Source organism: Marmota flaviventris, chromosome X (assembly GCF_047511675.1).
Source record: "Marmota flaviventris isolate mMarFla1 chromosome X, mMarFla1.hap1, whole genome shotgun sequence".
NCBI classification, from domain to species: Eukaryota; Metazoa; Chordata; class Mammalia; order Rodentia; family Sciuridae; genus Marmota; species Marmota flaviventris.
The window spans coordinates 134,261,371-134,274,291 of NC_092518.1; the positions used below are offsets into that span (position 1 = coordinate 134,261,371).

General features: G+C 40.8%; 1 pseudogene; it reads right to left on the minus strand.

Moving 5' to 3' along the window:
- Positions 1-583: 583 nt before the first annotated feature.
- On the minus strand, positions 584-5,561 carry LOC139703184 (olfactory receptor 13H1-like; annotated as a pseudogene).
- Positions 5,562-12,921: the final 7,360 nt, after the last annotated feature.

Sequence of the window (12,921 nt, forward strand, 5' to 3'; positions counted from 1 at the left end):
AATGTTTTTCCCAGTTCTGAGTGTGTGTGTGTGTGTCGTGTGTGTGTGTGTGTGTGTGTGTGTGTGTGTGTGTGTGTGGTTGGAAATAAACCAAGGGGTGCTCTGCCACTGAGCTACATCCTCAGCCCTTTTTATATATAGCAGTTTATACTTTATGTCACTGAATCCTTGTTCTTAGGCCAGGCATGGTGATACACACCTGTGATCTCAGTGTCTTAGGAAGCTGAGGCAGGAGGATTGCAGGTTTAAAGCCAGCCTCTACGACTTGGCAAGGCCCTGAGCAACTTAGTGAGACCCTGTATCTAAATAAAATATTTTAAAAAGGGATGGTGTTGCTCAGTGGTTCAGAACCCCTGGGTTCAATTCCAGGTAACAAAATTTTTTTAAAAAATAAAAATAAATCCTTGTTCTTGTGTGTTATTCAGATGCTTTGCAAGCCCTTTTTCATTTTGGAAGTGTCTCTCAAAGATTCAAAGTTGCTAGGACAGCTAAAGTCCTTGAGCTATACTATCACCGCTGGGTGATAGTCTAAAAAAGCTAAGATTGATATCTTGTTCCAACATGCCATTGTGTCCTTGAGGCATCAGGATGTGGCCCTACAAGTTACTGTCCTGAGAGCAGCTTTCACATCTTTATTTCTCAGAGTGCAAATTAAGGGATTTAGCATAGGGGTCACTACTGCATAAAATATAGAGACAATTTTATCTCCATCTTGGGACTTTTGGGTTTGGGGTCTCACATAAATATATATTAGTGTCCCAAAGTAGATGGTGACCACGATCAGGTGAGAACCACATGTGGAAAAGGCTTTAAGCCTGGCCTCCTGTGGTTGGATTCTTAAGACAGCCCTGAGGATACAAAAGTAAGAGATAAGAATAAAAATTAAAGGTACTGGCATTGAAATGACAGCACATGCCATCATCATAATCTCTAGGGAAATGGTATTAGAACAGAGCGGTTTAAAGATGGCTTGGACTTCACAGGAGAAGTAATTGACTGCATTATGCCCACAGAAACTGACAGGAAACAGCAAAATAGGTATAATAGTGATCAGGAGGACTCTTATCCAGGCAACCAAAGCCATTAAAATACACCCTCAAGGAGACATGACTAGCTTATACCTGAGTGGGTCTGAAATAGCCACAAATCGGTTGTAAGCCATAATGGCAAGAAGGGAAAAACTCAGCCAGTGCCAAGAAGGCTCGGATAGCAAGCTGGGCAAAACAAAAGCTGTAGGAGATGGTGGGGAAGTTCTGCAATGAGTTCACCATGATCAGAGGCACAGCACTGGTGGAGAACAGAAGATCCAGCACAGACAAGTTACCAAGGAAGAAATACATTGGGTTGTGCAGCTGAGAGTTGACTCCAACCAAGAAAATGATCATACTGTTTCCTGCCAAAGTTACTATGTAGAGAAACATCAGTGCCCAAAAGAGAACACTCTGGGATGTTGGGTGCCTGGACAGCCCCATGAGAATGAATTCAGTCACTTTGGTGTGGTTTCCAATTTCCTGGTAATTCATTTCCTCTATCCACAGCTATAGGAAGGGAGAAAAAGCATAGGAATCAATTCTTTGTAAACTACCAAATTGAATAAAGCACATCAACCCTTGACACAAGCTCATTTCTGAGATTTTCAGCCCTTAGGCCTCCAGCAGCTTTAGTAGACCACCCCCAATCCTCCATCAAAAAGAACACAGTATTTAAGGAAGAGAGACTGGAGGTTACAGCAAGTTTTGTGGCCAACAAGCGTCCCATGTGCTTCCACACCAAGTTAAATGAGACCTGATCACAGATAGAAAGGGACTGCCTCATCATTCAAGGACAGAAGGATAACAGTATAGTGGCACTGAGTCAAAAAGAGAGAAGGAGAAACAGACAGTTGGAAGGTCAGGATATTTAGGGGAGGGATCCTTTGCTCACCTTCCTTCAAAAAAAAAAAATTTGGAAAACTACTCACACACAGGCATTTTTAAGCTAGTATCTGAAATTTGTCATGTTTAAATACTTGAAAAGATATGATTTCCTCTTACTGTGAATATTCATAATTTAAAACTACACCTTCATGGATATTCCTTGGAAAGACTTTGTTTACCCTTAGCAGTATGCATACCTGGGTTTGAAGAGTGGGCACTAAGAACATATATTCTGTCAAGGGCCACTGAAAGGGCTTGTTCCATGGAGAGCTCCTGGTGAAAAGGCTGCTGCCATGTCCTTCATCCCAGAACAGGCTACTCATTTTGGAAGGTGGTCACTTCTTGTTGCCATTAGGGCCAATGTTAACTTCATGCACGTATGCTTGAGTGAAAATACTGACCCTCCTCTCCCAGAGACTCCATCTGGAGGTCTAAGAGAAGTGGCTTCTTTGCATTCAAAGAACCCTGCAACATTGAGATATTGTCAATACTATTCCCAAGGAAAAGGTACCAACAAGCTCTTCACCAAGAACTCCACGGGTTGCATGTATTTCCAAAAATGTCATTCTAGCACCTCCCTGCCAGGTGTAAGATGAAATCATCAACAAATTATATCTGTGAGATGGCCTGAGCAGGTGACTTAAACCAACTCAAACACTCAGTGACAGTGGGGAGAAATTCAGACCAAGAGTCCCTTCCTGCTCTTGGCACCAAACTTTATTTTATTAAGATTAATTCTCCTTTAGGATGAGCATGATGAGCTTTTTGTAAACAACTGTCAAATCGTGAGTGCTTGCCCAAATTCAATGATTCTTTGGACAACCACAAAGTGTTCACTTACCTAAAGTATTAACTTCCAGTTCTCCTGGAGGGTGGGAAGAACTGCGGTCTCTGTTCAGAAAATGGTTTCCTTTGGACAGAGGCCAACAGACCCATCATTGGTGATGTTAAGGACCTAAGACCTGTATACATCAATAGTTAATAAATTATTTCTAATTGCTTCTTCAGAGATAAGGTGCTTCTCTCCTATTTCTGTAAAAGCAAGCAGTGAGCTAGGAAATGAATATGTGGACAGAGATGGATATTTCTTTTTTCCCAAGGGTATGAGCTAAAATTCACTCTCTTTCCATAACTATCAATATTTCCCAACAACTTGATGCCCAGATTCTGAGTTCCTCATGGGACAGGCACAAGAGACATCTCTCTAGTCACAAGTTTGCCAAGGATATCAGAGGCTTAGGGGATACCAAGAAAGTCATCTAAATCTGAGTTAATCTGTAGCCCTCCCTTGCAACCCATTGCCTACAGTTCAGAGTTGCAGCAAAGCCAAAGTAAGTAATATGAAAGTCCAATCCTCTTGCTAGAGATAAACAAAAGCCAAGTGTAACTGGCACATCTCCTGCTAGACTCACACTCTAGAAAGAGAGAGACTTCCTAGTCACATGTCTCACAAAGTGGCTCTAGAAAGTAATCACAACAGTCCAATCTTGAGGAAACAGAAAAGAATCTTGGCAAGAAAGCCTCAGGAGAAACAATTAGAAGTTTATGCCAGCCATAATACTGAAGTTGTGAGTAGCCTCTGTGGGCAGCCACAGTAAATGTGGTCCCTGGTGAAGCAAACAAACTGACTCTTTGAGCCAAAGAATTATAACAAATAACAAGTTCATGCTGCAATGTCACAGCCCAATGCAAGGGCTTTCTCCACTCCTTGTCCAAAGTTATATCTTAGGAGTACTCTTTAGACTCCTTCAGGAACCAGTGATTCTTATCTAGACACCAATATCAAACACACTGCCATTATTTATTCTGCATATCTTCTATGTCAGGGTCTGTGCTGGCTGCTGGGAGGAAGGCAAAGTCAACAAGAGTTCACAGACTAATAAGAAACTAAACACAGACATATAAAGCAGACATTAAGAATTAAGCATTAAAGTAGGACATGGTAGTGCCTGTAATCTCAGCTCCTGAGGAGTCTGAGGTAGGAGGATCACAAATTTGAGGCTAGCCTGGCAACATAGTGAGACCTTGTCTCAAAAGAGAGACAGAGAGAATTAAGCCTTAATTAAGGCTTAGGATTAAGACACATGAAAGGAAAACTGGATGGGCTGGGGCTGTGGCTCAGTGGTAGAATGCTCGCCTAGCACGTGCGAGGCCCTGGGTTCGATCCTCAGCACCACATAAAAAAATAAAATAAAGATACTGTGTCCATCTACAACTAAAAAACATTTTAAAAAAAGGAAAACTGGAGGCAACACTTGACTGAGGGGTGCAATTGAGCTGCAGCCAGAAAGATCACCAGAGTTCCAACTTCAACCCCACCACTTCCTGGCTGTGTGATTTGGGGTGAACTATGATACTTAATCTGTCTCACCTTTACATTTTATCTCTTCGACATGGAATGAATAATAGTAATTACCCTATTTCATTGTTTATAGGAATAACTAAAAGAATATATGTATAACTAATCCACAAGTACATGTTATGGTTTCGATATGAGGTGTCCCCCAAAAGCTCATGAATGAGACAATGCAAGAAGGTTCAGAGGAGAAATGATTGGATGATGAGAGTCTCAACCCAATCAGTGAATTAATCCCCAATAGGGATTAACTGGGTGGTAACTGTACGTGCATAGGGTATGGCTGGAGGAGGTGGGTGTTGGGGTGTGGCTTTAGGGTACATATATTTCATACCTGGAGAGTGGAGTATCTCTTTCCTTCCTGATCGCCATGATATGAGCTGTTTCCCTGCCACACTCTTGTACCATAATGTCCTGCCTCACCTTGAGCCCTGAGGAATGGAGCCGGCTGTCTGTGGACTAAGAGCTCTGAAACCATGAGGAGCCCTCAAATAAATCTTTTCTCCTCTACAGTTGTGCTGGTCAGGTCCTTTAGTCATAGCAGTGAAAAAGCTGACTAAAACAGCACAAGCATCCATTCAAGAAAAAGCCCAACACTGACCCACTCCTATAAGGGAGCTATGGCAATTCATACAGGGTTAGTCTATCATTAGCAACAACATGCAGAGTATCAACAGTCTACACCAGTACAGTTTCTTTGTCTCTCCTTTAATGCAGTTATTTAGCCCTACCATGTTCCCCATAGATGTTTAATATAAGTAGGTGGAATAAATTCTGGGAAATGTGAACTAGATCTAGTTCACATTTCCCAGAATTTATTCCACCTGCTCATTCCAGAAGTGAGAGTTCAGAGGTTAGAGAAGAAACACAGAAAAACGAAGTAGAAGAAAGATGCTGTGTGTTTAGTGTTCAACTTTGAGTAACTCATTTCCTTACTCTTAGGCTGATTTTCCATATCATTTCCCTACCTTCTGGACCTAGGATGCAACCTGGCATCAGGGCATGGTGGCAATGAGGCAGCTTTTACTAGTGAGAAAACGGCATAAGAGAAGGTGGAGAAAGGAGCCAAATAGAACAAAATCTCCATTGAATACTCCTTCTAGATATTCCCAATATCTCCCAAGTTCTCTCATGGGCCAGCAGTGCATGTAGACCGCATCCAGCAGGTGCATCTATCTCTTAATGGGTATTTGAGACACAGAAAGAAATCTAGAGGATGTTTTATAGCAGGAGGGTTTCAAATGATCCCACACCTGGACTGTCACCTGTAATTGGGAGCTATTGGTCATGTTTGTCACTATTCCAATAGAACATGCAGAAGAAATTGTCTTCAGAGAAAAAGAAGAATGAAATGGATGCAGAGTGATGAAAGACACAAAAAAGTAGAGAGTTCTGATGGTGTCTGGGTCTGGAAGCCCAGCTATAGTTCTGTCATACACTATCCCCAATCTGGTAGTCATAGAAATTCTCATGGTTTCCTGGGCTATTTGGAATTGGTTTCTGCTACTTTTGACCAATAAAATCCTAACTAGTGCATCTGTTAACTCTTCCTTAGAGAACAAGGTATTGGGAGATAAAAGGACTACAGCAGACACCATTCATTCTAGTCTTTCAGGCAAAATTAAGAGAGTCAAAAAATAGAGTCTCTGGGTTCTACTTTGCCAGCTAAGAAATCTGGTTAAATGTGAACAGCCCAGGACACTGAAAGAAGAGAAGTACTTTTAAAGACCCCTATGAACTTGTCCTGGGAAGAACTTACCATGTCTCTTCCTTGCTGGCTATGATTCATTGAATTGTGTCCACCAAAAGATCTTTCCACACCCTAACTCCTAGAACCTGTGAATACAATTTTATTTGGAAACAGAATCTTTGCACATGTAATCAAATTAATATGAGATCATTATCATGGGCCCTAATCCAATATGACTGGTTGGACTATAAAAAGAGGAAAGTTAGAGATAGACTCATTCAGGGAGGCAGCCATGCAACAACAGAGATAAAGATTGGAATGATCTGTCTAACATCTAAAAGCCAAAGAACACCAAAGAATGACAGCAACCACCAGAACCTAGGAGAAACAAGGAAGGACTGTTTTTACTATAAGCCTATGGAGAGAGTATGGCCCTTCCAATTCCTCGTTTTGGGATTTTTTTTTTTTTCAGTGACCAAAATACCTGACCAGAAAACTTAGAGGAGGAAAAGTATTTTGGACTCACAGAGAATTGAGAGCACCACATAACATAGCTAGCAGAAAATCCTCAGAGTTTCTGGTAAGAAACAGCCGCTGTTTTCTAGTTTGCTGCTGAACCTACTTTCTCTATAACTTATATTTCACTTGTAGTTTTAGGAGAAGGCTAGGAAGAGGACTTAGATTCATACTATCAAGTCACTGTCTTGTCCAAAACTTGTAAGTACTTATTGTGCTATTGTACCAAAGTTAAAATGCCCTTATTAATTAGGATGATACACAAGTGCTATGTTTTATAGATTCAGATAAGGTAAGAGCAGTGGTGGTAACATTTTTTAATATTCATAACTCCTACGCCCCCCAAAAAAGAAAGAGAATAGAATAACAAAACCAAAAACCCAGGGCAATGTCCACCATACAACTAGATAACAAGGTATTCTCATGAATGCCAAAGGCTGGGATGGCTGGGACCAAGCCTGGCACAAGCCTCTGTAGAATCTTAGCATCGGAGGAAAGGAAGCAAGGAAGCACCTGGTGGATCTAGAACTCCAATACTGACCTACCTTAAGGCAATTCTAACTATGGTTGCCACAAATAAAAGATTAGAAATGAAAAGAACCTACTGATACGTAGCTAACATTTTTAAAACACAAAGAGACTGTAATTTGTAAGCTCAACTGAGAAAAAAATAATAACCAGATTGTTTCATCACATTTTAACCCAATACATAGAGATGGTTTTATTGAGGAGAACGTAGTGTCCAGGTCATGCAATTGCTATGGCTTCCTCACTCCCTCCAGGGGCAGCGGAGTTTTTCTCCAGAAAGCACAAGTATTAGCTAAGAGGGAAAAGGAATGATGAGATCCCCAATTGGGAAAACATTCTTGCATATTGGGCACTCCTATTTATAAACAATTTGGAAGTTGAGAATTTGGGGAAATCTGGAGGGTCAATAAATGGCACAACTCTTCCCTGCCAGAGTGAGTTCTCAGGCCACTGAGAAAAACCATAGTCATGCCAGCTCCACATTGGGAAAGGCTGGTTGGTGGATGCAGCCTGCTATGGGAACTAAATAGGTTTGTTAATTACCTACATGTCCCCTTGTCTGGGCTTGAAACAACCCATTGCAGGAAGATGTTGGGTCCACACTGCAAGTTCACGTCCCCAGTACTGTTACTTCTTCCAAGCTGGATGAAAAGGAAAGGAAAAAAAACAATCACCTGTATTCAGAACTTTTGAAAAATTAACCACTTGATCAAGAAATGTGGACCCACTGCATACTTCACTGCATGTCCATAGGGCATGTGTTGTACCTGTGGCCAAAAGTTTATTCATTTTTTCCTCCACATTTTTACTGGTGCATTAAAGTTTTACATAATGTGGAATTTGTTGTTACATATTAGTATATGCATACCATATAACAATATGATTTGATCAGTATCTCTCCCTAGCACCTCCACTCTTCTCATCCCCTAGTAAAAGTTTACACTTTATTCTATTTTCCAAACCCAAATTATTTCTAGCCACCATTGCCCAACATATCTCATGAGAGGTCCTGCAACAAGATCAAATGACAAGTATTGCATTCTGTAATAATAAAAATCCAGAGTTGGGGTTATGGCTCAGTGGTAGAGTGCTTGCTTGGCATGTGTGAGGCACTGGTTCGATTCTCAGCACTGCATATAACTAAATGAATAAAAATAAAGGTCCATACATCTAAAAATACATATGAATTTTTTTAAAAAATACAAAAGAAAAATCCAACCTACAAGATATCCCACAATTAATTTTCCTGGGGAAACAATAAACTTTAAGATTCTCCTCACAGAAAAGCAAAGCAGGAGGCATCACAATACCAGACCTCAAATTATAGTAAAGAGCTATAGTTAAAAAAAAAAAAAAAAAAAAGCATGCCATTGGCACCAAAATAGGTATGAAGACCAATGCAATAGAATAGAAGACATAGAGGGAATCACACATGAATATAGTTATCTGATACTAGACAAAGTTGGCAAAAATGTACCTTGGAGAAAAAAATAGCTTTTTTAACAAATGGTGCTGGAAATTTTTGAAATCCGTATGTTGTGGAATGAAATTTAACCCCTATCTTTTACCCTGTGCAACATTCAACTCAAAGTGGATCAAAGACCTAGGAATTACACCAGAAACCCTGCAACTTCTAGAAGAAAATGTAGGCCCAACACTGCAATATGTCAGCACATGAACCAATTTCCTCAATAAGACTCCTAAATCACAAGAAATAAAATTAAAAAATCAATGTGGGATGGCATCAAATTAAAAATCTTCTTCACAGCAAAGGAAACAAGACTGTGAAGAGGGAACCTACAGAATGAGAGAAAATATTTGCCATCTACATCTCAGATAGAGCATTAGTCTCCAGAATACATAAAGAACTCAAAAACAGGGGCTGGGGATGTGGCTCAAGCGGTAGCGCACTCGCCTGGCATGCGTGCGGCCCAGGTTCGATCCTCAGCACCACATACAAACAAAGATGTTGTGTCTGCCAAAAATAAATATTAAAAAAAAGAACTCAAAAACAACACCAAAAAAAATAACCCAATGAATAAATGAGCAAAGGAACTGAACAGGCACTTCACAGAAGAAATACAGTCAATAAATAAATATATTTATTTATATATCAATTAGAGAAATGCAAATTAAAACTACACTGAGATTCCATCTCACTCCAGTCAGGATGTCAATTATCAAGAACACAAGTAACAATAAATGTTGATGAGGATGTGGGGAAAGAGGCACACTCATACATTGTTGGTGGGACTGCAAATTGATGCAGCCAATATGGAAAGCAGTATGGAGATTCCTTGCAAAACTGGGAATGGAACCACCATTTGACCCAGTTATCCCAGTCCTCAGTACATACCCATAGGACTTAAAATCAGCATACTACAGTGACACAGTGACACAGTGTCACAGCCATATAAATGTTTATAGCAGCTCAATTTCCAATATCTCAACTATGCAACCAGCCCAGTGCTGTTCAACAGGTGAATGGAAAAAGAAAATGGTATATATACACAAGAAGAATAACACTATGGCATTTGCTGGTAAATAGATGGAGCTGAAAACTATCACGCTGTGAAACAAGCTAGGCCTAAAAAGTCAAAGGTCAAAATGTTTTCTCTGATATGCAGAAACTAATCCAAAATAAGGCGGGGAGGCAGTTAAAAAAAAAAGAGAGAAAGGGAAAAAGAGTGGGTAATTTCATCAAACTAGAGGAAAAATCAGTAAAATAGACAATGAGGGTTGAGGAGGAGGAGGAAAGAATGGGAAAGAAAACAACAGTGGAATGAATATGACCAAACTTTCATGGTGGGTCCCAGTCACACACAAAAATAGACTATCATGGATTAAAGACGGATCAGTGGAGTAGGTGGAGGGGAGCAGGGAGGAGGAAGTGCTGGTGACTGAATCAGAGTGAATTAGGTTCCATGCTTTTGTGATTATGTGAAGGTGTATCCTGGTGTTATATCATAACTAAAAAGAATTCAAAAATTCTTAAAATTTTATAAAAGATTCTCCTCACAAATTCAAGTTCAAAGACATTAGAGAAAAGCCTAAATTTTTTGAGTTAAAGTAGAAAGAAATTGAAGTCCTAATTCATTCTCTCAAATGTCCCCTCTTGTCAGACTCAAACAGAGGTTCTGAGTGGTTTGTGGAGCCAGAGATTTGCATTTTGAGCCACTATCCACAGGAATGGGTGCTATGCATTCAGTGCCAATTCACTGTTACTCATTATCACTGCTTCAGAATGTCTAGGAATTACTCCAAGACAGAAGCCCCAGTTAAATTAGGTCTCATTTGAGGCACTTTTCTTTTAAAGCGTTAAGTTTATATTTGATACCTCTTCCTTTCCATTCCCTGCTTCAGGCCTCATGGCAAGGTATCGATGATACTAGAGCTGCCTGCTACAAGAGCCCCATATTTCCATGAGCAGGCACTGTCAGCTTCCAAGTGCACATGGTTTTCTGCTGTTTGCCAGCTTAGCTCAGGAAGGATCAGTGACTTTGTAACCAGTCCACATTTCCCACGTATAGGGCAAGACCACATCATGGAGCTTTTCCCAAAGCCTGTTCTGTGGGTGCTTAGAACAATAAGGTTTCCATGGCCTTTGTTGCTATTAAAAGCAGTAGGCCTTTAGTTTTAGAAACTGTGACCAAGAGAAGAGAGAGATCAGAGAGGAGGATGGAAGAAGAGGAACGTGATAGAGCTAGGAAAGTGCCACATGCCCAACTTGGAGTGTTGGAAGCCCCTTGTTGGGTGGACGCAATGACAGAAAGTACCAGAATGATTCAAGGTAGATTTGTGTGATTGTAAGCTCAAACCGGGCTGTTTGGAATCTCTGTTTTGGGATATGTAAAGGGGCTAGGAAGGAAGCCACCTCACTGTTGCTGCCTAGAACCCAGCAGTGTTGCTGGCCCTCCAAGGAAGTAAAAGCTTCCAAGACATGAGAATGGCTTTGGCTGATTATTACACAGAAGATTAGGCAGCTTGGTAGTGTTACTCTTGAGGTTCCATAATTCATTCCCCATGTCACTCACTCAATGGAGTAAGCCACTTTGATGACCATGAGTTTGAAGACTACAATGGAGACCTTGAGATCCCCACCCATACCATCTCGTAGTTATGACACAAATGCACAGAATCTCAGCAGGGGGGAGGGTGGTACCTAAGAGGCCGCCAGTCTCAGGTTCCACTCCTCTAGCATGGCTTGATCACTGAATTGCACCCAAGCCAAACTCATAAGTTTTCTGCCTCTCAACTCAGCCTGGCAGCCTCTTCACACAGTGGTAACTGCATAATTGGAACTACAATTGTGGCAGATTTGACTTAAACAACATTGTCAAGACCTGCAGCATATGCAAGATTTACAAATAAAATAGTAGCCATTAGGGTTTAGGTTTGAATTCAGATGTGTGACCTAAGGAGACGGTACCCTCTGTGTCCTCACCTCTCCTAGGACTTCCTGAGTCCTGCTTTCACTGCTATTAAATGCAAGTTACAGACTGGGGCAACTCCTCTAAGGATACTTCCCATCCTAACAGTCATCAGCAATACTTCAGAGGGCTGTTCCCTGTGGTCCATACGGGCTGGAAAGCCACCATCTGGGCTCTGGGAAGCTGTGTTGCCAGGTTCTAGCCATTCAGTCATGCCACTACTCCCCTAAGGATGGGCTCTTCATCCTTCTTAGGATTGCCAACAGCAGCAAGATCTCTAGCAGGATTGTTCCCCAGGTTTCTACTTCAGGCATCAATCTGGCTCTCCAAGGTAACCCTAGGCCTCTTCTCTAGGACTATTCAGTGACATGAAAAAGGAGCAGAAAAGGACACCCTAGCAGCCTTCACAGTCTGGCCGCTGCTCTGTGCTCTATGCTGGGATATGCTTTATACCATGGAGTATAATAAGAAAAAATAGCAAACTGTTTCAATGTCAAAGTAGTAATGGTGATTAAATTATGATTACCTTCAGTATTTTTTATTTGATTTCATTTATATATTATTAATATATATGTGCTATTAATATTTTATTTTATCACAATAAATCAAATTGTAATGCATCCATCCTATGCAATGCAGCAGTTAAAAAGAATGAAGTAAATCACTATGTGCTTTTTGAGAACCTGTACCAGACATATTAATACATGGCTTATTCCAAGAATAAGAGCAGTGTGTATATTATGATCTCATTCATATTTTAATGTGTGAGTGTGCTGATTATATATGTTTATATGAGTGTGCCTGTTTGTGCATGTGTGAGTATGTGCAGGTGTGTGTCTTTACGTGTCTGTATACATATGATTGTGTGACTATGTGTACATATGTGTGTGGTGCATATGAGTCCATTAGTGTGCATTTCTTTGCGCAAGACAGATGGAAAGGAAATGCTGCTTACTGCTAAGAATGGTTCTCTCTGAAGAGTAGGGGAAAGGACTGAAGGAGCAGAAACTTTGACATTGATTTTCACTTCTTACTTGTGTTTGGATCATATGTAACTTTTACTAACATCTTTGTACTTTTCAGTATTTTTAAGGTTTAGGGTGCAATAAAACAAAGCAATCCCCACATCTCTGCAGCACACTGACATGCAAGAAAAGGGTGAAAGTGATGGGGTGTAGCAAAGCTAAAGCCAAGACAGACACAAAAAAAAAAACAAGAAGCATATTTTTCACTCATAGAGTTTTCAAGGGAGGATGAAGGGGGTCTTGAGAAGGTTGAGCATGTGCAGAGTGGGAAGCTGAGCTTGGTCACAGAAGGAGTGTGATCTCAGGCTGGGTTGGCCTCTATCAGGACAGAGGACTTCAGACAGGAACTTATTGTGGGTTTTAGGACAGGGCCAGCAAGTGGGGAGAGGACCAAGGGGTGGGTCACCAGGGAAAGGTTTTGTGACCATCTACTTTGAAGTGAAGAGTGGACACATTGTTC